Raw genomic sequence first — 2,243 nt, 5'->3', positions numbered from 1 at the left:
CTAGAGTGGAGGCCAGGGCGGGAAGGATGCCTCCTTCGCAGCGCCGCGAGTCCCAGGGAGGAACCTGGAAACGCACGAGTGCTTTATTGCAGCCTGGGCACCGGGTGCCACCCAGCTGGGTTAACGCTGCCGTGGCCTGCGGCAGTAGCAGCCGCTCCTGTGTGAGGCTCCGCTTCACCGTGAAATCTGAATACTCGGGGCGAATTACAGCCTTTAAAATGCTATTGCGTGAATCACCTGTGGGGCAGGAGATGCTCTCCCAGGGGAGGAGAATAACAAAGGTGTGGCCAGGAGTGCCAGCCGGGCTGAGCACTTGGGTGGGCGCAGCTGGCCTGGGCTTCCCCCAGGTCCTGCTGGCCCCTTGGCCTAAGTGCTCCCGCAGGGAAGTGGGTATGGGGTTCAGACTTCTCCTCCTGAGACCTGTGTCTCTTAACTCACTTAGCAATGGTGTTGAGCACTAATTCTGTCCCAGCCGCAGCACAGGACAGCAGGCCCAGCACCCCCAGAGCCCAGGTGACCAGGTGAGACTGGGAGGAGTTCCAGGAGCCTGACCCCAGGCCCTGAGAGGGAGTCACAGTTCACAGTGAAGAGGGGAGAAGGCGGTCAGGGGAGGAAGGGCATTTGGGAGGCAGAGCTGAAGGCAGGAGCTGGGGGTGGGAGCTGAAGCCCGAGCCTGGGAAGCAGGAGGGGCCTGCGGGCTTCGGGGGGAGGTGAGCAGAGGCCTGGGGCCCTGATGAGCACATTCGCCATCAGGCTTGTTTCTGGGGGCTGTGAGGCCCTAGAAGGGGAGAGGCAGGGTCCAAGTTTTACTTTAAACATCACCCAGGAGGGGCAGGAGAATGCCATGGGCAAGTTTGGGGAAAGGACCCTCTGTGGTCCCCAACCGCAGTGCTGGCCGGCAGCTGCCCCCACCGCGCAGGGGAGTGGACAGCCTTCAGCCCTCTGGTGGACCCAGCAGCCCCCGCCCCAGGCAGGACTTCCTAAGCAGGGATGGACACAACCCCCGCTCACCCCCAGTGAAGTGTCTGCGTGCACAGTTCCCACAGCTTCAGGCCAGCAGGGAACTCCTCCAGGGCTGGCCCGAGCAAGCCACTTGTGTTGTCTGAGTCGAGAGAGTCACCGAAACCCCTCTAGGGAAGGACCAGGCCTCCAAGGGGCCCAGGCGGTCCTCAGAGGCCCCCCCACGCAGGGCAGCTAGGAAGCCAGCATATGGAGCCACCCGCCTAGCAGCTCTGTGGCCCTGGAATGACAGGCGGCCTCCTGGGAGCCCCGTCTGTAGATGGGGAGAATGGCCCCGACGTGCTCCCTAACAGGGTTCCTTCCAGAAATGAGATGACACCCTAACCCTCGTCACAGAGCCTAACAGCCCTCAGTCCCCTGAGCCCTGGGCGGTCCTCTACCTGGTAAATGAGAGGGTTCTCCCGGGGCCTGCAAACATGGAGGTGGGCTCCAAGAAGCCCAGGGCTCCAACACACACACACACACACATTCACACACACACTAACACACACACATTCACACACTCACACACACACACATTCACACACACTCTCTCTCTCTCTCTCTCACACACACACACACACACACACACACACACATGCCTTTTTGTGCCCTTGAGCCCAGAAGCCTTCCTTCCCCGGCTGGGACCCTAGAGCCTGATCTGAGCTCCATCCAAAGGCCCCACAACAGTGAGGAGGAGAGTGAGCACAGCAAAGCCGGCCCTGCACCCTTATCCAGACGAGAGCTGGAGTTAGCACCCAGGAACTGCCGTATCTTCACCCCCCCATCCCTGGGGCTGAGAGGAAGACACAGGTCTGAGAGGGGTTGTGCTGGGGGACCCCTGAGAGACAAAGTTGGCTGGAGGGGCCGGTGGGAAAGGAGAGCGGGCAGAACAGGAGCCTGCGGGGAGTGTGAAGAATAGCAGCCCAGAACGCTCACTGCAGACAGCTCTGCGAGCTGACTGGGCCCTCCCGCCAGCACCCCCATCTGCTCTGCACCCCACCACCAGGACCGAGTGAGCCTACCACCTCCTCCGGAGAACGGAAAACGCAAGACCAATGCTGCCCCATCCCTCAGAGGACCAAAGGGGCACCCGAGCTGCTGTAACTGGGCGGGGCGGGTGGCGCAGGCTCCCGCAATCTTCTCTGACTCCCCGCGCCCCCCTCTGCCTCTGTGAGGGGCCTGAGAACCCAGCCTTGCAACCCCACGGGCAGACGTGGCCAGCACACATTTCCTCACACCTC

The sequence above is a fragment of the Myotis davidii genome, unplaced genomic scaffold (assembly GCF_000327345.1).
Source record: "Myotis davidii unplaced genomic scaffold, ASM32734v1 scaffold3, whole genome shotgun sequence".
Taxonomy (NCBI): domain Eukaryota; kingdom Metazoa; phylum Chordata; class Mammalia; order Chiroptera; family Vespertilionidae; genus Myotis; species Myotis davidii.
The sequence above is the reverse complement of the archived record's forward strand: the minus strand, read 5'-3'. Positions refer to the sequence as shown.